The 21,959-nt window shown below is 36.8% G+C and overlaps 1 protein-coding gene and 2 pseudogenes across 1 annotated transcript in view; all 3 read left to right on the top strand.

Annotated features, from left to right (window-relative positions):
* CNTN6 (contactin 6) overlaps positions 1-21,959 on the top strand; it is a 312,661-nt gene that overhangs the window by 193,056 nt on the left and 97,646 nt on the right. The gene's annotated exons all lie outside the window — the stretch shown is intronic.
* LOC118831083 lies at positions 17,073-17,858 on the top strand (annotated as a pseudogene).
* LOC118831082 lies at positions 17,894-21,768 on the top strand (annotated as a pseudogene).

Genomic DNA, 21,959 nt, shown 5'->3' with positions numbered 1-21,959 from the left:
CTATCATTTGTTTAAAAAAAGATGATTATAATAGGTGATTTCTAAGGTTTCTTCCATTTTTAACACTCCATGATTCTATAATATCCCAGAAGCAGAAGAAAAATCAGATGTAGTATATGGATGTTTGAACAATCCGGCTAGCAGCTGCTGTGGGGGTGTAAGATCCACCAACAGCCAGCACCCAGAAAGCTGCCAGCATGCTGCAAAAGCACAGGTTCTTTTGATCTGCTTTAATAAGGAAAGCAAGGTTAAAGGGGTTGACCAGCTTACTTTAATTAAGCATACAAATATCATTCACTTAGTTCAGGGGAAAAAGCCATCACCCTGAACTTCAGAACAAAATACAAACAAATTACAAACATCAGCAGACAGACCAAATACAGATTCATAGTTACCAACATCTAGGTTCAGCCTGGGAACTCAGAACAAGGGCTGGCCCAGAGTCACTCACACCACCACAGCTGTGGGAAAGAACTCCAAAGAAGCGAAGGTCAACCCCTGGTTTTATATCTTTTTCAGGGTCAGGGGTGAGTCACACATGCGACTCACCCACGTGACCTAAAATCGTTACAAAGAGGCGACTTAAACCCACATGGTCTAAGAGCCTCTGATGTCCGAAACCTATCACACAAACTCATTCGTAAACTAGGACCTCCCCTGAGTTAGCCCCACCTTGGGCCCCACCTTAGTTACCAATCCACACCCACATAGGTTTTACACCTAATGGGGGTTTGGGCCTGGGACTTAGCACCTAGTAAGGCTCAATAAAATAAACTGAATTACTCAAAGAAAACAAACCAAACTTTTCAAGGGCACTTGTTGAACTAAGTGCTAAGAGCCCATTTTGCTTATCAACACACTGGGTCAATGACAAGGAGGGCACAGGAGATGCTGGATAAGCGACATGCTAAAATATGTCATAACAGAAGCTAAAAAGAAAAAGGGAAAAGAGAGGAACAAAAAAATTAAGATCAACTCCTAATCATAGGAAAAATTGGGAACTCTCAAAACAATGTTTTTGGAGGATACCAAGAGACCCCATTTACCTAAAATCTGTCTTTTGGGGGCAACAACATGCAAAAGTGAGTATGTCTCACCACTGATTGGATTAATTATCAATATGGATTTCAAGACAGTTGATTCAGTTGCTTTATAGCAGACTAAATTCTGTTGAAGGGGTCATGTTCCAAACATTTAGCAAGCATTGGGCTTTTCTTGAGACAATTAGGTGGCTCATTGGATAGAGTTCTGGACCTGAAGTCAGAAACACCTTGCTTAGTACAAATCTGGCGTTATGTAATTACTAGTTGTGTGTCCCTAGACAAGTCAACCTCTGTTTACTTCAATTCCCTCTACTGTAAAATTAGAAAAATAAAAGCATTTACCTTGCAAGTTTACTGTGAGGAGCAAATGAGATATTTGTAAAGTGCTATTTACCTCTGACTATTTGTACATAAGCGAATTCTATGGAGCATGAAGCATTCTGCCTACTTCCCTGATATCAAGAAGTATTATTCTAGTTATCAAATGACAGAATCTTAGAGCTGAAGTGACCTATATGACTTGTAGCTAAGAATACTTTCTACAACATCCCTCATAAGTAGTCCTTCCGCTTTCATCCAAAGACCAACAGTGATGGACAACCCATAATTTTCTCAGGCAGCCCATTGCAATTTGATATACTTCTAACTATAAAGAAGAATGACTCCCCACCCCACCCACTCACCCACCTCCCATCAGAAACTATGACTGCAATTTTTAGCCATTATTCTTAGTTCTGTCCTGTGGGAACAGAAACAGAACTTTTTCACATGACAGCCCTTCACATCCTTGAAGTCAACTTCAAGTATCACATTCCTTTCAAGCCTTCCACTTTTTCAACTGTCCTTCCTATAACATGATCTCCTGAAACTTCACCTTTACTGCCAGCATCTACCTGGAAATGGTTTAATTTGTCAAAGCATTTTCTTCCTCCCCAAATTTTCATCTGACCAGAGAAGTGTAGGGCCAAAACTGTTGCCTGTAGTTATTTAAACAATATGTTTAATCAATGAAATCAAAGTTCTTAAATGGCTGTCATAGATTATTGTCTACTTTTCTCTTCCTTTACCATTTCTTCCTCCTTCATATTTTTTGCACTAAATTGATTGTGTCTTTCTGAGTCAAGAAAATAGAAAAAAGTAGCTGCAAATCCCCTCAATCTTTTTTTCTTATACAATAAACTATAATCAGTCGTGTAATAATGGGCAAACAGTTTTTCCTCTCACCTTTCTCCTCCTTAGGGTGCTTTGTAATGGAACAAGCAAATAAGGTTAATTTTATTTTGTACCACTGCCTAGTTAATGTGATAGTGCTTAGTACATCAGGTAGCATGAGTATCAAATAGGCAAATGAACCATATGTTACCATGTTTAAGCAAGAATGACAGCCTGCATAATGCTGCCCTCATTACAATCTCCCTCCTGTACTGCTCCTTTGTAATAAAATTTTAAATTGTTCATATTCAGCTCCTGAGAGCCTTGTTAAGGTGAAACTTTCCAAGGGAATACAAGCTGAAGATGTCAAGAGCCATAGGATGCTCTTACCTGTGTCATACTGAGTTGTAACAACCTAAAATCCTAAGGGTGTCACTGCCAAGATTGTGCTCATTCTGCCCCCACCCCTACCTCCAATCATTCCTCTTCTGCTCCCTGGGAACTAGCTTTCCCCCTCTGGACTGTTCAGCCTAAAGATGTAGGATTCCGCCCCCCGCCCCAGTGTTTGGGGAGTTAACTGCTTGGCATGGTTTGACAAAGCCCTAATTCATGAAAGATGTAGGTCCCCCCAATTGGAGTCATAGCAAGAGATAGGTACACATTCAGAATGTTTTTTTTCTCTTTCTTCAATACTGTAGCTTTAGGATAGGAGAAAAATTGTGTGTGTGCATGTGTGTATGTGTGTGTGTGTGTTTGTGTGTGTGTAGGAGGGGTAGGGGTGGGGAAAAGGGAGAGACATGCAGCTGATTCAAAAACAAAAGTTACATTTCCTCACGAGCTATTGTATTCTCTATCTGAAACATATATAAACATATAAGCTTATTTTTGGAAAAGACATTAGCTGATAACATATAAGCTACTATTTATATAATGTTTATAATAGAAATTTCATTTTATCTACCTTTTCCCCCTACTTTGCATTTTCAACTGACTGTACAATCTCATCTTCCTCCCTCACAACTAAGGATGTTTTGTCTCTCATTGTTAATAGCTGAAAATACGTACAAAATGCATATGGCAAAAAGTGACCACTGTTTTTCAGCCTTTTTTAATTATCTAAATGACAATCCTATTTTACAAATTTTCACAATTTTATAAGAGCTATACAGGAGTCCTAAACTTAAGGCTTAAAATGTGCTGAAACATTTTTCTATATTTCACGTATGAGATGTTTGTGAAACTATTAGATAAATGATCTCTCATTCTTTTGCATTGCCAATATTTTTAAATTTTCAATGAATCCCTGATTACCTTACAAACTAAAAATGATAATGCCTTTACTCTGGTTGAGTTTGTTCTCAACCTTCACTCAGTCAGCGAGCACTTCCTCTTTTTTAGCCTCTTACTGTTAGTCTGGGAGCAAGAAAAAAAGTAAAGGAGATACATTTGATGTCTTCAGGGAACATATAAGTTGGCTAGAAAACAGCTGTGTCAATTGTAAAGAAACCTTTTTACTTCTTAAAATAAATAGGACAAATGATCAATCAGTGGTATTTGAGAAAGAAGAGTACCACTTCTGAAAGAGTACTGAGGTTGACATCAACAGACCTGTATTCAAGACTGGGCTTTTCTACACAGTTTGTATGACTTTGGATACTTGAATCTAGGAAATGCTCACTATTTGCCTCTCTATCCATTATGTTATACTGATTCTCTAGAGAAAAAAAAAAAACAGACTACAAAATTCATTGATTAATACCTGCCAGATAGCATCATCTCAGTACTCCCACTTATCCCACCAAGGCAAGCAATGCAAGAAAAACAAGCATTGTTACTTATGAGATACACCCATGAGGCAAATCTATCATGCATTTCTTTTTTAGCGTAAGATCAGCAGCTCACCAGAAACCTGTGGAATCAAAATTATCTATTTTGAAGGGCCATATGAAATTTACTTGCACGATGTCAAAGTATGAAATTATTATCTTATCAGTTGATTTGACTTGCAACCATTCTGTAAAATATCCAAATAATGGGAGGGAAATAATCAAATGTAATTTTTTATCTTGGTAAGATCATGAAGTCATTGAGATTAAAAAAAAATAAAGAACAACCATCTTCCATGCACTCCTCATAAATTGCTAATCTAACAGATGTATGACTTATTAATTAAAAATATACATACACATCTATATTTACATATGTGTATGTACATACATATATGTAGTATATATATATATTTATATATGCGTATCTGTATACACACATATTAGAGGTAATAGAAAAGACACAATGCCTATGTGATACCTCATCAACAACCAAATTAGCAAAAGCTAACCTGGCAGTGTCTCAAAGTCTCTGTTATGAATGCAAAGTTGTTTAGGTAGGAAAGTAGGTGTGTAATCACTCAATGGCTAGAGAAGATTCAGAATTGGAATTTTCCTGTACACATCATTTCAAACTCCATCTTTAAGATAATAGAAAAAAAAATTGAAGCTATGTTTGTTCAACAATGAATGAACTATCTCAGACACTCTTCTAGGTTGTTACTTAGAAAGATTATGGTGACTTGCCCAAGATGACATAGATATTAATAGGCTGAGCTATAAAAATCCAATCCAATATTTTTTCACCTTACTTTGTGAAAACCCAAAGCAAGTTAAATTACTTAAAGACAAAATCTTGGTTTAAAGAAGCTTCAAACAACAAATTACATTAAAATAAAATATAGTCATCAATGTGAATGGAGGCTAAACCCAATTTTCTGGCAATGTATTAATTTTATTCTGGTTAACAATCCCACTAATTTGTCTAAGAGTTCTTTTCCACTTAGCAGAATCCCTTTTTGTTCTAAACCTCAGAGCTTTCTTTTTGTCCTTGATCAACTTTTTAAATTTTCATCTTGCTTTTAGATACCCTTGGATTGCCAGCTACATTGCACCTGTGGAGTTTTTAATTCCCCTTCATAGTTTCTAAAGTGTCCCAGAATGCCTCATAAATTAGAAACACTTTTCTCCATCTTTTCCTTTGTTCTGATCAAAAACTAAACATTCCTTGTAGGCCCATTTCACTAGATTCATTTCACTGAGATTTCCATCTGATGCTATTTTGTTAGTGTTCAGTCACATTCCCTTACTTACAGGGAGAAAAAAGGTCAGATACTTAACTATGGCATTTCCATAGCAATGCCATTGAAAGGAGAATAGTAACATTGTTATACCAAAATAATTATGCCACAAGGCAATTGGTTACTTCTGATATCTCTGCTTTTCTCTTCTCTTTTCCTTACTTTTATATCACTTTCCTTCCTTTTCTTCTACCATTTTCTATAATCAATAAGATCATAAGTTTAGAAATGGCACTTATTTTAAATATTATCTAGTCTAGCTCCCTCATTTGACAGGTGAGGGAATCAAAGGTCAGTGGAAATCAGCTACTAGCCAAAAGACACACAGGTTGTAAGTGGGAAATCAGACAGAACTCAACCTGCCTAAAATGTCTTTTTCTTTACTTTGGAAAGAAAAATCCACTCCCAGAAGGAATAATTCTAATTTGTTCCCATTTAAGTTAAATAGTTTCAATCTCAACGTAATCTTGATATAATACATTTATATTTGCCAATTATAATATCACCATCTCTGAAAAGGAAATAATGGAACATTTTTTGTATTACTGATTTAAATCATTCATGTCCATATCTAATCAGTTTATTAAATATGTTGATAGGAGGACAGATAATTAGAAATCACCATCTAAAATATCTAACTTTTTAATCACCCTTAAAAATTGAATTAGTATAAATATAATTTGCACATAAACCTTATTCATCTCTCTATCTATCATCTATCTATCTATCTATCTATCTATCTATCTATCCATCTATCTTCAATATGTTAACATAGGGTTATACTCAAATACTCCAAAATATATGTGATATCATCAATGTAGGTATTTCCTTGAATAATGTAGCTCTCAATTCAGTTGTTCGTTCCTGTGATCCCTTGAAACATTTATCCGTGTTATTTCCTGAATTATCCAGACCTCACAGAGATACCATGAAATGTACATACTAGTAAGTATTCTGTACTCTTGCTATACAGTGGGTCCATGTCCTTTGCTCGCATATACAATTTTGCCCCTGAATGACATCCTTCAAATTAAATCCCCTACAAAATTTCTCACTTTTAGTGTATTGCAAACTCTTCAAACCCACCTGTGCATCTACCTATTAGTACAGTGCCTGACACATAGTAAGCACTTAATAAATAATTATCTCTTTGCTCTTTTCTACTAGGTGAATTTCTACTTCAATTCTTAGTGTTGTACAATACTCCATGACTCACAGTTATGTCACATAATTTATAAAAATATTGGTGTTAAAACGATGGGCCTTTTTTCACAGAGAACCTTGGGGGCTAAGAAAACTGCAATTTCCCAAAGGCAAAACTCCCTCCCACTATCCTCCTCTAATGAGATTCTGAACATAGCTCATTTTCTCTAGGAAATGTCTGTCCTAAAAATAATTAATTTATGAGTGATTCAATTTCACATGATGGTCAAGAAAATTGTCTTCACCTACATTTTTTTAACCTAGACTTTTTTTTTGTCTTGCATTGGCCTCTGGTGTATTCTGGGACTTGATACGATCAACCTATTTTTTAGAAAGAACAACTTCAAAAGAAAATTACCATCTATATGGAATCCCTCCCTACATTAAAACCCATGTTTAGGCATCTGGGTAGTACAGTGGATAGAGCATGGGACCTGGAATTGGGGAGATTTCAGTTCAAATCTGTCCTCAGATAATTAATAGCTGTGTGATCCTGATAAGTCGCTTAACCTCTGCCTCAGTTTCCTCAACTTAAAGCGGAGATGATAATAATAGCCTTTACTTCTCAAAGTTCTTGTCAGGATTGAATGAGATATTTTTAAAGTAGTTTACAATCCTTAAAGTGCCATATACGTAATAGTTATTAGTTATCATTAACTTCCTTCATGACAGCAAAAAACATTTTTGGTGATTAAATGTCTCCTTGCTTTAAGCCGGGGTTGATATCACTAGTCAGAATATCTTTAAACAAAGTTATATCTGTTGGTTACAGTTTCAAAGTACAGTCTATAAATCAGATATATGGATAAATGACCCTTTGGGAGAGATTTTTTTTGCTAGGTCATAAATTTGTTTTACTGTCATTATTAAGAAAAAAAAGAAAAAATATCATAGCATTGCAAATTTTATTCAAACACTAATATTGGCAAAGGGAACCAACAAATGACAGATACAGTATCACACATCTGGGTTATGGTCAACACTGGAGGCCATAAGAATCCTGACCCTGCTGGGGTGCTGCCCCTTTCTGTCCTGATATAGTTGACCTCTCTCCTCTCCAGCACCTCAATGTCATCCACTGTGATTAGTTTAAAATGGGCAGAAATGGAGGCACTTTAGAGGATGTTGGGACTGTCCACATCCCCATCTCCACCCAGGAAAATAGATACTGCCTCTGGAAACTTGACAGAAAATCACACTAATTCCACACCCAGGCTCAGCAAACCTAGTGAAAATGCCAGTCCATTTATTGCATTGACTGTATAATCTCATTAACAAAAGCTTCCTAATAGGGGAATAAAGAGAGAGGAAGAGATGAATCTCTCAATGTGGTTATGCTGAGCACAGTTGACAGGACTATGGGTGATTCCAGATACCAGATCAAGTTCATAGATAAATCTCCAGATATCAGGTTAGCCCTCTTTGAGACAGAAAGCTTTTTGTCAAGCACATTAAATTGAAGAGAGAGGCTTATAAATGGTTATAGAAAAAAAATCAAAGACTATTTTTCATAGTTATCTTTTATAAGAAGCATAGTGCCAACTACTATTTTATAAACCTCTGAGTTGATTGGGTGATTCTTTAAAATAAAAATGTATCATGCAATGTAACAATCTGTACCAACAATGTTACTTCCCACTACTGTGGCTATGTAAGGCCAATAATACCAGCAAACAGGAGGGCTACTAGCACAGGTTCTTTGATCTACTTTTCTAAGGAAAACAACTTTAAATGGTTAACAATCTTACTTTAATTAAACATACATATATCATTCACTTAGTTTAGGGGAAAAGAGACAGCTCCCAGAACTTCAGACAAAACACAAACAGAAATTACAAGTAGAAATTATATAAACAGGGCAAAATAACACAAATCAACAGACAGACTTCTAGCCATCTGACCAAGATATTACATACATAGTTACCAGAGAGAGAAGCACCAACATCTGCGTTTTTCAAAACCTGGGGACTCCTTAATGTCTACCCAGAGTCTCATCTGGTCAAATCACAGGACACTCTTCCAGTGAGTGAGCCCCAAGCAAAATGCTTACCTCAGAGTATATATATATATATATATATATATATATATATATATATATACACACACACATAGAGTCAGAGGGCATCACAACCATGCGACTCAAACCCGTGTGGCCTAAGCCTTCCCCTAACCTAAGAAGGTCATCAAAGACTCCTGATTCAAAGACTCTTGATCGAAACAAAGACAAGACTCAAAGGTACTTGATTGCCTTAGTGCTGAGAAGCACTCCAAAACAAAAGACTACAAAAGTCCTACTTTACTTGCCATTACACGATCTCAAGAAAACCTGCCCTGTTCTCTTTGAATACCATTGTCAAAAATGTCCTTTATCTTTACTCTCTTCCTTATTCCTTCTCTGTTTCTCTGTCTCCCTCTTTCTCTGTCTGCCTGTCTGTCTCTCTCTCTGTGTCTCTCTCTCCCCCTTATTCCCTCTCCTTCTCTCTGTCTGTCTGTCTGTGTCTGTTGGTCCCTTTCTCTCTCTCTCTCTCTCTCTCTCTCTCTCTCTCTCTCTCTCTCTCTCTCTCTCTCTCTCTCTCTCTCTGTGTCTCTCCATATAGATAAGTATAAAATATCTATCTAAAATCTATATCTATGTATCTATATATCTATCTATCTATCTATCTATCTAATCTATCTGTCTGTCTGTATGTATGTCTCTCAATTTTTTTGGTAAAGTAGATATACAGTTCAGGTATTTTCTCTCCTCAACTTGTATTGAATTGGTTGGTCAGTGATGTTCCTTCCAAGTCAGAAATTTTATAATCCTGTGAAGTCTAAACATTTTTCCCTTTCTAGTTGTTTCAGAATTGCTTCCATATTTTCTGACAAAGGATTTAAAAGAGACTTTCTTGAAACCATTTGATGATGCTATTTCATGGACTATTTTCATTTGAGTTTACTTACCCCATTCCCCAAACTACCCATATAAACTTGAGCTATTTGTGCCTAATGCAATTCAGCTGAAGGACCCAAAAGAAATACTGCCATCTGTCTGAAACTAGGATAGGATCAGAGAAAATAGCACCAGTCGATGATGTTTTTCCCCAAATTTCCTGTTATTGCTTTATTTGTGTTGGAAACATCTACTGTGTCCAAATTATCATAATCATTATTGAAAAGCATTTTTTAAGTATCTAACTCCCTATAGTCCTATGATAGGTGGTGTACTAAAAGCTATAAAAATGTGTTCCCTGTCTTATAATACTTTGCTAAAGATTTGGCTTTGTATCTTTATCCAGAATCTGAAACTGTAATGTTTAACCCCAAGTTTCTATAACCAATTGTAAAAGAGCCAATTCCTACAAATGGTATTTTCTTCCCCTCAAATAACCAGCCTGATATTTTCACTCATTTTCTCTATCTCTGTTATATTGTCATCATATAGCCGTTGCTCTATAAAGGGATCTATAGAACCCAAAATTGCTTACCCAGGAGCTATTATGTACATGAGCATGTTCAAATGCTAGATGTTGATGGGAACACATAGAACAAGAGATAAGAAGTTTTCTATGACTTTGGAGAACAGGTAGACAACATGGAACTATCCTAGAGTTAAGGGAAATGGAATGGCATCCTCATGTTAAAAGATAACTATTAAAAGCTAGCAGGATGGTGCAGAATGCTAGGCTTTGTGTCAGATCCTTGGGTTTAAATTCCATCTGGGAAAATCTATAGACATTTGTCACTCAGCTAGCAAATGTCCAAGGCAGAATAGCAATCCTAATGACTTAAAGTCTAGTGCCCTCTTTACTCAGCAACACTTACCTCTAGGGAACCTAGGCAGCTAAGTAGGGCAGTAAGTGGAGCATTGGACTTTGAGTCAAGAAAAGCTGAGTTCAAATTCAGCCTCAGACATTTACTGCCCATGACTTTGAGCAAGCCACTTAATCTCTACCTGCCTCAGTTTCCTCCTCTGTAAACTGTGTTTAATACTAGTACCTATTTCCCAGAATTGTCAGGATCAGAGATATTTGTAAAGCACAGTGCCTGGAACATAGAAGGAACTTAATTACTGCTTATTCCCTTCTTCCTCCCTCTCTTGCTAAGGGTATTTTTACTACTAAGAGCCTATGATTGCATGACTCTAGAGGGCTAATTCAACCTCTGTAACCTCATTTTTGCTGTCCACATTATTATCTGTAAGGTCCTTACAATCCTGAATAGTCTTTGATTCTAGTTTTCATTTATATGGTACAGACAATAAATGTAATAAGGAGAGGTGTTAGAGGTGTCAAAGAAGTTCATAAGATAGGAAAATCATTTGGAGCAGGTGGGAGTGGCCTGGAAAGACATTATGGAGGAGAAAACTCATAACTTTAACCTTTCAACTGTACAAAGGTACAGTCAGAAGGAGGGGGCATATTTCAGGCATAGAATATTACCCAATTATTGTTTGAAGAGTTCTGAAAACAACATTACAAATCAGCATGGCAGAGAGGTGCAAGAGATCTTACCTTCCAGTTAGGAAAACCAGGATTTGAGTACTGCCCAGAGATAAATTGGTGACACAACATTAGTAAATCGCTTCAAAGTTCCTCTGGGAAATCTGTAGTCCAAATCTTACCCTGAATACCTCCATCCCCCTTCCCACAACAAAAACCACAAAAAGAATGTTTACTAGTATATAACAATTTCCATAGCTTTTTGCAGGAAGTATGCATACAAATTATATCAATTCCTTTCAATTTTATGATTGAAACCAGGACCGTTTCACACATCGAGGTTAATAGGCAGATTAATCGCAGATTAATCAAGAGATATAAAGTAACTCAAATGCTGCCTATTTCAAACCCAATCATTTTACTGATGAAGAAATTGAAACCCTGGGAGGCTAACTGACTTCCCCAAGATAAAGAGGTGGTAATATGACAACTTGCAGTTTAAAATCCATTATATACAAAATTTCATTTCATCATCACACTTGTACAAAGTAGGCAGTATAGAAATAATGAACTCCATCATAGATAGTAAAGAAACTGACTACCAGAGGGATTGGATGATTTCCCCACAGTTACCCAGTAAGTTAATGCGAAACCCCAGTGCTTAACTCAGGCTTTGTAACACCAAATCTGGCTCTCTTTCTATGGATGACTGCTATTTATATAATGAATAGGTAGACTTGATGTACAGATAGAACTATTGATATGTTAACAACCCGTTTAGCTGGGTGGGTTTGAGTAGAAGTGGCCACCTTTGTTTCAGAGAAAATAGATGCTCCTCTGTGGCCCAGTCAAGAGCCAACCTATATTGTGATCAATTTCCTGTTGGTTCTAGCTGTCAATAGGCTTTATACAGACTTTTTTTTCTTTATAAAGTATGCTTGTTGTGTCCTCCCTATAGTAAAAGTCAAAGTAAACATAGCAGCAGCAAGCCACTAGATGATGAGGACTGGTGAATTGGTTTAGCTTTTGTCTATACCTCTAGCCCTTAGCATAAGTGATTGAGAAATATCTTTGTTGGATTGTTAAATTTAGTTCTGATAAAATTTTCATTTGATCTCTAATGTTCCATGGTTCTTTTATCCTTAATTCTCAATTGTTATCTATCAACTGCCCTAGTTTCTTCAGTTTCTCTTAATCTAATGGATTAAGGCCCTTAATTTTTCTTTGACTGTGTTAGGAGTGCAGTATGATGAACAGGCCTGTTCTGGTTGGCAGAATGGTATTTCTGAAGACAATTATCATCAATATTAATAAGAACCATTCCTACTTTGATGTGAGCTGTTCGTTCTGTGTTTATTTATTTTCAGATTATCATGTCAGCCACTTTTTTGAGCTCATTAAATTCTATTCTGATATAAAGAAAGGTTTCCTTTGAAGATGACTTATTAAATGACACAAGGATTAGCATATAAATTATACCTTAATTATAATAATCAGGTACAAAGATCATTAAAAGACAGTATAAATAATTTGATCTAAGCTGCATTCCAGAGGGATGTTTTACCTGCAAACTCAATTTTTGAGTCACAATTTATCAATACTTTCACAGCCTCTTATCGAACTTGTTTTATTCCCATCTATTTGACATTTACCAGATCTCAGAAAAATTAAAGAGTCAATTAAAATTTCATGGTCTATGGTATTATCTTTAGAAAGAACTTGGAGCAATCCTCTAGTTAATAATCTTACTATAAAAATAGCAGATTGCTCCACTTTTCACAGTGAGAAATTGTAATTTGCCAGTGCCCTCTTTTCACTAGGTTTATGAAATATAACAATTGCTAATCTTCTGGGACCTCAAAATTTTGATAAGTTGTATGTGGGGGGCTTCCCATTGAGAAGCAGATGCTATCTGTGTTCTGAAAATGTGTTTCTGCAAATCAGTTATTCCATTCCAGAACCTCTGAAGCACTTCAGTTCCATGTACATATACCTAAGTTATCATATTCATCCATAATGGGAATTGTTAGCTAAGCAGCACTTACTTTTAAAAATTAAGTATTTGTGTTTCCTTTTTTCATCTTTTCAAAAGGAACACACTACAGGCAGACACATATAGAATAAAAGAGTTAAAAGCGATATAAGCCAATCCCCTCATTTTCCAGATGGTAAAAATGAGGACTTGAGATTTATTTGAACACAGGGCCAGAGGCAGGATTTTACCCAGGTCTTGTTACACTGAAACCTTCTCCTGTCCTATTGGGTGGGATACCAGTACAAGGGGATCTAATGTGTTATTTTCAAGGAAACGCCCAAGTAAGGATCTTAGGATGATCTTAGGAGGAAGAGTAGATATTCTATACGTAATCTCTAAATCACCTTCAAAATATGTTTTATCTTCAAGGGGTTAAAGGGTTTGAGTATTTTGATTTCATGAGCTACTCAGAAATCACTAAATTTTACTGCTGGTCATCTGTTTCACTCAAAATGTATATAATTCTGCCATATTTGTTGTGTACTAATCAGTATCCTCAAACCTAATGCTCAGTATGGCAATCAGTGTAATATCTGTAGATTTAATTTAGAATAATAAAAATGATAACATTTTATCTACATTTCTAAAAGTCATATCACTATTGACACCCTGTGTACATCTTGTTAAAATTAATTGTATACACAAAATGGAATAAAAAAGTGGCACACTCTAGCATTTATGACTTCAGAAAACTGTTTGCCTTATTTTGGGGGACATTTGGCTTTCTTATGAAAAGTAGAATTGGAAAGGAAACCTCATTAAAAGAATGTTGTTGAACTGTGAAAAATCAGTAGGAGTAGATCAAATTCATCTCCACACAATTTAGCAAGCATTTACTAGTATACAAACCTACTGAGGGTAACACAATAAGTCCTGGGGACTAGAATTAAAAATGATCATTGGCCTGAAGAAACTTATAGAGGGTTGTGAGGAGAAAGAGACTCAAGTAAACATATGTCTATGCAATATCCCTATGGAAAAAATGAAGCTCTAATTAATTTTGTGAGAAGGTATGCCAAAACTATTTCACTGGTAATGTTTGCCTCCAAATCTCTCAATTTCCCCCATTATTAATTTAATATTAAATAACAATATGAAACATTAGATTTATACTGTATATATTTAGATAAATTTCAGAGCATTCAATTAATTAATTTTTTTTTAAAATTCACACTCGTCTCCATTAGGTATATCAATCACTTCCAAATGATTAAAAAATGTCAAAACCTAATACTGTTCTGCTTGTAATTCCTCCCTACATTTTGTATTATTTTCTAAAGTCCCTTTCAAATTTGTTATATTCTTCCTATAGGTTTGTCTCATTTGCATTATGATATCCTATTTCGTAGAGGACAACAATTTATTTTACCATTACCCTAGTGTTAAATATTTACGTTGCTCTCAGTTTGGGCTTTATTCAATTCTAGGCATTATATTTTAGGTTGGTCATTGATAAACTAGAGAACTTCCTGAGGAAACTAACTAGATCATGCTACATGAGGATACATGGAAAGACTTGATAATCTGGAGAAGACTTGGTTTTAGACTGGATTTTGGCTTTCAAATACAGGCATGGATGCCATGTGGAAGATGCGAGGGGTGGGGCAGAGCAAAGGTGGTGGAGTAGAAGCAGGGACCTGATTGAGCTCTCCCCACAAACCCCCAAAATACCTGTAAAAATGATTGTAAACCAATTATAGAGAATCAGAAGCCACAAATGCTAGAATGAAACAGATTTCCAGCCCATGACAATCTGGAAGGCAAACAAGAAGGGTCTATTGCACCAGAATCACAATGGAGCACAGCCTGGCACAGACAGGCCTCAGGGTACTGAATCACTGGTAGCTTGCAGCAGTTTCCAGACTTCTCAACCCATAAATGCCAAAGACAACTTCTAAGGTCAGTGGGAAAGGTCTGTCCCCAACCCCAGGGTAGCAGCAGCCACTGCAACATAGGCTGCTGCTTCTGGAGCTCTCAGCCTACAAATATTGGGGGAATCCAGCAGCTAATCTGGGTCACACACCTGGGTGGTGGTCCTAGGGTGAGGAGGAGTGCTGGCATGGCAGAGTTTGTAGCAGCTGTGGAGAGTAGAGTATGGAGAATGCTTGTGGTTGCTCACAGAGCAGAGCACAGGCCAGGAGAGGAGTAAACACCTTTCCTTTGATCATAGCACTTTGGAAGAACTGAAATTTTACAGGTCCCTAGAAATATCTTTGAAAATAGCTGCACAAAATCCCTGAAGCTTGGGGCAGTACATCCTCCACTTAACAAAGAGCTCAAAAGTCAAGTAATTGGCTGAGAAAATGAGCAAACAGGGCAAATAAGAATATAGAAGGTTATTTTCTTGGTGAAAAGATATTGTCTTACGTGCTTGGTGATGAGGAATATCAAAGCATACAACCAAAGGAAGACAACAAAGTCAAAGCTCCAAAATCCAAAGCCTCCAAGAAAAATATGAAATGGTCTCAGGCCATGGAAGAGCTCAAAAAGGATTTGGAAAAGCATAAAGGTACTCAGAATGGGGTCATAGCAGACAAAGTCCAGTGGAGGTGTCAGGAGTACAGTATCCAGAGGAATGACGATAAGTTTGACCTGGACCTTCTTCTTAAAATGGAGGCTTTGGGAGTAACCAGCCAATCAGAGGGAGAGGCTACAGAGAAGAGAATATTTCCAATGTGTAAAGGAGTACAGTAAACTTCTAGGGTAAAGTGGTTTCTATGGCATGGCAGAAAAAGTCCTGCAGATATGAATCAGGGATGTAGCCTGGAGAAAAACCACATCTCCCTCTCTCTCTCCCTCTCACTCTCTCTCTCTCTCTCTCTCTCTCTCTCTCTCTCTCTCTCTCTCTGTCTGTCTCTCTGTCTCTCTCTCTCTCTCTCTCTATATATATATATATGTATATGTATATATCCATATATATACACATATATATGCATTAGATAAGCTGCAAGTTAATTGATTTATAAAATAAATTTACTATTGAGACGATTTTATGTACCTATGACATATTGCATTAAACTAGTTCAAATGTACACCTTGCCCTTATGGATCAAAATTCTCATAGTCTAGAGTATCTGTGATGGGTGAAATTAAGCATATCACATAAACTTCTTGCTCTTTAATTTCCTCATCTATAAAATCAAATGGAGTGAGGACTCTAAAGCATCTTCTAGTAATAGATGATAATCCTAGAATCATTATTTTTATCCCTACAAATGGCATAGATCACAAGTGATCTATTGCATATTATTTTATGCCTTGTTAATATGCTTTCATAAATTCACCGCAAAGTTATAATCTGATACTTCATTGTGTTCTTAAAATTAGTTGCATTATTGTTTAAGCTTTGGAAGGGATACACTATGGGACAGAGTTGATCGAAAAACAAGTCTAGTAATGTAAAATTGAATCAAGTAAAAATGCATAAAATATCACAAGTAATCTTTTTTTTAAAGATGCACCTTAAGAATCACTCTAATAGTTGCCCATAACTGCGAATAGTGACTCTTAACCAGTAGAATGGCCACTTGATGATGAATTATTTGGCCACAATAATCAATTCCCATGAAAATATTGACCATAGCAATTCCCAAAATATGAAGGGGTTGTGATAACATGGATGGATGGAAAATTCACACTACTGAAATCATGTTTTTTTTTCCAAATTTCAAAGGACTATTCATCAGTAGTCAATTCTACTATCATACTTCCTTCCATGAGAAGATGGTTCATAATTATGTTAAAAAATCTACTTATTTTAATAGAGAAAATTGGTTATTTCTGAACAATTACTCTGACTCTCAACTAATATCAGGATTTATAACAATCGGCTAAATGAACATATAGCTCACTGTCTACAAAGGAGTGGCATAGACCTTTCAATTGGAGGGAAAAATATAACTCTGTATGTTCCTATTCATGCATTCATTTCCCAGATTATGATAGGCAATTGGGTACTAAAACTCAAGAATTCAGTTCAAAAGAATATATACCTTAGTCTCTGAGATGGATTATGAACTGGTTCCAAAACCAAGTAGAAAATTGGAATAAAATTAACCTTTGACATTTTTGGCAGGATTTGGGGGGGAGGGATGTGGCAGAGGCTGGGCCAGGGACGGCAGCTCCTGCTGCTGCTGCTGGGGGTGGGAGCAGCTGCACCTCAGTGGGCAGGGGAGGGGGATGGTCTGCACTACCTGCAGGGCCAGCACCACACGGACTATGACCCCGAGGCACTGCTGGGCGGCCAGGCAGAAGCAGATGAATATGAAAAACTCAGTCCAGAAGAGCAGCAGAAAAGACTGAAGGTGATGATTTAGAAAATTGACATGGACTCTGATGGTTTCCTTACTGAAAAAGAACACAGTATATGGATCCAGATGTCCTTTAAAAGCTACTATGTGCAGGAAGCGAAGAAGCAGTTTGTGGAATATCACAAAAACCCGCGATGGCATGGTGATGGTTTGGGTGAGGTCAACATTCAGGCGTAAGACCACATGATTGACTTTGATGAGAACAACTGTTCTGGACCCTCCTGAAGAGGAATCTTTTAGGCAGCTTCATTCAAAGGACAAGAAACGGTTTGAAAAAGTGAATCTGAATGAAATTCCTGGTCCAAGCGTTGTCCACTTTATGGCTTTTGAGCATCCTGAAGAGGTTGATTACATGACAGAATTTGTCATTCAAGAGGCTTTAGAAGAAGGTGACAAAAACGGTGATGGGTTTGTTAGTTTGGAAGAATTCCTTGTGACTACAGAGATCCAACTGCGTATGAAGATCCAGAATGGATACTTGTTGAGAAAGACAGATTTGTGAATGATTACGACAAAGACCAGGATGAGAGGCTTGATCTTCAGGAACTTTTATATTTTATTTATTAACAGAGTAAAGGCACCAAAATCGATAGGATTTGAAAATGTCTTACTTTAAAAGGTGAGATTTTTAGCTAGGATTTGGATGAAGGTAGTAGAGCAAGGTGGTAGGCATGAGGAAGAAGATAATTCCATGCATAGGGGAGATCTAGGGAAAATGCTGCATTCAAGAGTACACTTGGGGTCCATAGGGTATTTCACATACCCAGAATTTGCTTGAAAAAGGAAAAGTAAGAAAATTTGGTTGAAGTTGTAAATAAACAGATATTGGCATACGGTTTTAGAATTTCAAGCTGGAAGTACTTTGGAAGATTTACCAAAATAATGATACTAAAATACCGCTGAAACAGGAACCCCACAATTAGGAATATAACCTAAGAATTTTATACAAAAAATGAAAGTGAGATATATGCTAAAGTACTTAAAGCAGCATTACTTTAAATTAAAATACATAAATAATGTATATCTTTGACAAGTGGTAAAATATTGGATAAATGGGGAGGAGCCATCTAACAAAAAATATGTTTATTAAAATATATTTAATTGTGTTTATTAGTAGTAGGAAACTTTCTCTACCAATGCAAGTCACGACTTTCTCTTCAACTTGTAGTCTTTGAGGGGGAACTGTTGCTGAAAAACTTTAAGTAACTAGCTCAAAATGGGGCAGACAGTACATGTTAGTGTCAGAACCTGAATCCAGGTCTGCTTTGTTAGGAAGTTGGGTCGTTATCCACTGTACCATGCTGCCTCAATGAAATGTTATCATGTAATCAAAATTGACAAATAGAAGAAAAGATTAAAGAAAAATATCTGTATCAAGTACTTCAAAGCACTAAAAGTCAAACCAGTAGAATAGAATGGCATATATCACACAGTCTCTCTCCATTTCTTCCCTCTGTCATTCTTCTATATAATTACTGATGATGATGATAACTAGCATACTTTTCTGTAAGGTTTTCAGGGTTCTCAAAATATCTTATCTCACTCGATCCTCATAAAAGTACTGCCTGTTAAGTGTTGTTATCCCAATTTTATGGATGAGAAAACTGAAATGGAGAGAAATTAAGTGGCATAGAAGAGTCACCTAGCCAGAAACATTTGGGGCAGAATTTGAAAACAGGTCTTCTGACACCAAATCCATTATCCAAATCACTGTGTCACTTAGCTGATCACAAACATACACATGATGTACACATGCAGATATGTGTGTAATATATTCATGTGCATATAATGGAACTATATGGACAGGGATGATGATGATGGTATAATGATGGCTAAAGTCACCAAAGAAGAAATAATTATATGGATTGGGTTATGTTATTAATTGAAAATACATATAAATATAATATAATATAATATAATATAATATAATATAATATAATATAATATAATATAATGTAATATGCAATGCAATACAATACAATACATTACAATACAGCATAATACAATGCAATATAATATAATATAATATGATATGATATAATATAATATAATATAATATAATATAATATAATATACTTGTAGTTCTATTTTAACTTTGCTTGATGTCTAAAGTGACATTAAAAATCAGTCATTTTTAAAAGAAAAACTGAGACTCATGTTACTGGGTTTACTCTTTCTTATAAGGGAGTTTTACGGTGAGGTAGAGATCAATATTTCATAACTTGATTTCTGTCGTAATAAGAGATGAACTCAAGAATCTGGAGGACTAGTATCTAGTCACAGTTCCATTGTTAATTGGTTATGTGAATTTATATATGTCACTTAACCTTGTTTGGTTTCAATTTTCCCTAGTACAAAGCAAAGCCCTTTTTACCTTTAATATTTCTCTCTACGAGTTCAGTGGGCATGAAAACTCTTGTCAATTACCACAGCTATGTACAGCCAAGGGATGATTTTTGAAATTTCCCTGAGTATTTCATTCATTTAGGTGATGCCCACTATCCCCAACAAAATACGCATATCCTTTTGATGAGTGAGACACACAAAAAGTTTTTATCTCTCATTTACATTGGTTAAAATTAAATTCTTCCTATCATATCATGGAGGCAGGTTTTACTGGGTGGAAGAAATAGACTATTTACTACCAGGCTTTAAGCAAGGTGTGAAACAAAGCTTGTGAGGCTTGTTATAAAGGGTATTTTCATCCAGGTTCCCATTGGATTATAGGTCTCTGAGTAGTCTTCTAAATGTGAGAATAGACCATATGGATAATACTAAACACTAAACAGATGACACCAGAAGGGGAAAAGAACAAAGAAGAAAAGATATTTGGCTCCAGATCAACCGGTTATATGTCCATGAATTACCCAGGAAGGGACACACACATATGGGGAAGTCAGTTTAAGAAATGTTCACTAAATTTCATAGAAATAGTTTCACAGTCATACTTTTTATTTCCAGAGGAGTGGTCATTCAATAAATTAAAATTTTAAAAATTAAATTAAAAAAGTGTTAAAAATAAGTGTTTTCTGTTTATCTTAATACAAATGTTTAGTGACTCACTGAATAAAAATCTTTTTACTTCATTTTATTTAGTATTTATTTTACCTACATGTAAAAGCAATTTTTAACAATAAAAGGAGAACGAGGCACGGGCGAGCAGGGCTTCTTCCCAGCCCTAAAGTCCTCCTGCCTCCCCAGGAGCCTCTGCAGTGCAAGGGCAGTGGGAGGGATGTGGCAAAGGCTGGGCCAGGGAGGGCAGCTCCTGCTGCTGCTGCCAGGGCAGGTGCTGATGCAGCACAGTGGGCAGGGAAAAGGGCCAGCACCACATGGACTATGACCTCGAGGCACTGGGGGGAGGCCAGGCAGAAGCAGAAGAATATGGAAAACTCAGTCCAGAAGAGCAGCAGAAAAGATTGAAAGTGACGATTAAGAAAATTGATGTGGACTCTGATGGTTTCCTTATTGAAAAAGAACACAGTACATGGATCCAGAAGTCCTTTAAATACTACTATGAGCAAACAGTTTGTGGAATATCACAAAAACCCGCGATGGCTGGGGATGTTTTCGATGAGGTAAACATTCAGGCCTATGTCCCATGATTGACTTTGGTGAGAACAACTGCTCTGGACCCTGCTGAAGAGGAATCTTTTAGGCAGCTTCATTCAAAGGACAAGAAATGGTTTGAAAAAGTAAATCTGAACGAAGTTCCTGGTCCAAGCCTTGTCCAATTTATGGCTTTTGAGCATCCTGAAGAGGTTGATTACATGACAAAATTTGTCATTCAAGAGGCTTAAGAAGAAGGTGACAAAAATGGTGATGGGTTTGTTAGTTTGGAAGAATTCCTTGTGACTACAGATGAGATCCAACTGCGTATGAAGATGCAGAATGGATATTTGTTGAGAAAGACAGATTTGTGAATGATTACGACAAAGACTAGAATGAGAGGCTTGATCTTCAGGAACTTTTATATTTTATTTATATTTTTAGTTTACAGTACTCAGTCCCACAAGTGTTTTTATTCCAAAATTTCTCCCTCCTCCCCTCCTCACCCTCCCTCCTCCTCCCTCTCCTTCCCCTGGTTAAGGCAATCAGTATCTGAGAAGTTCCTTCTAGCCCATTTGAGTAGGTTTAAGGTGGGGCTCGAGGTGGGGCCAGCTAAGAAGGTAGATTAGATCTTGCCCCAAAACCCTAATTACTTGGTGCTAAGCTGACATGGGCATGAAGCTCCCAGGGCCCTAAGGGGAGGCGCTAGGACCAGAACCAATCATGGGAACTTAAGTTCTGGCCACTCAGACAAGGCTTGAGGAAGTCTGAAACTGTATAAAAGGAGAGAACACAGCTTGGAGACAGAGACTTGTCAGAGCCAGGGGCAGCCACAGCAGCAGCGACAACAACATCTACAACAAGAGCAATGACTGCAGCTGAACCTGAGCCAAAGGTGCCAAAGAAGCAGGCGCTGCTGGGAGCAGGGTGAGCCTTGGCTGGACCAGAGAGTGCTGAGCAAGGGCTGGAGGCCAGTGGGGGAAGCACCAATGTGATTTGCTTTAATGTCATCATGTCATCGTGTTTTTCTGTAACCTCCTGGTTACTCTTCTGAGGCAGACTTATTGGGCCTTGAAGCTTTGCGCCAGGATGTTGAACTGGGGACACTGGTTTGTGAATAAA

This window comes from Trichosurus vulpecula, chromosome 9 (genome assembly GCF_011100635.1).
Source record: "Trichosurus vulpecula isolate mTriVul1 chromosome 9, mTriVul1.pri, whole genome shotgun sequence".
Lineage (NCBI taxonomy): Eukaryota > Metazoa > Chordata > Mammalia > Diprotodontia > Phalangeridae > Trichosurus > Trichosurus vulpecula.
This window is presented reverse-complemented; position numbering and strand designations above follow the sequence as displayed.